The sequence below is a fragment of the Alligator sinensis genome, unplaced genomic scaffold, assembly GCF_000455745.1.
Source record: "Alligator sinensis unplaced genomic scaffold, ASM45574v1 scaffold487_1, whole genome shotgun sequence".
In the NCBI taxonomy this organism is placed as follows: Eukaryota; Metazoa; Chordata; order Crocodylia; family Alligatoridae; genus Alligator; species Alligator sinensis.
In genome coordinates this window covers 236323-236893 of record NW_005842301.1, presented here as the reverse complement: position 1 = coordinate 236893, position 571 = coordinate 236323, and positions in this window count along the sequence as shown.

The window sequence follows — 571 nt, the reverse complement described above, 5'->3', positions numbered from 1 at the left end:
TCAGTATGCCACTGCCTCCTTGCTCAATCTAAAGAGCCTTCTTACTTGATTTAGAGAGCTTCTTTGCTCAATCTGTCTTCAGTCACACATCAACACAATTCTCATAGAGCCAGCACCAAAGCACAGAAAACCAAAAAACCAAAAATCTCTGGCAATTTGGACTTTTTATAGGCCAAGATCACCATATGTTTAGAACCAGTCAAAATCCATATGCTCCTGTCAACAAACTGTCAATCATTCATTTTGAAACATTCTTTTCATATCAGATGATCAGCATGCATATTGCCTCACAGGGTGAGCAACACTTTTTTTTCTGCCAAACATTCACTCACTTCGGGCATGTTCACTACATTCTTGCTTAAAGGAGCATGTATGTAGCTGGGCAGGTTGAAAACTTAAGACTTATTACACCCTAGAACAGGGGTCAGCAACCCCCGGCACGTGTGCCGAGCACAGCACACGAGGCCATTTTGCTTGGCGCCTGGGCTCTAGGCAGTTGCTGCCAGCCACAAAGCCCAGGCTGCTCCCAGCAGGTGGCTGGGAAGCTGCAAGCCCTGCTGCAAATAGACCA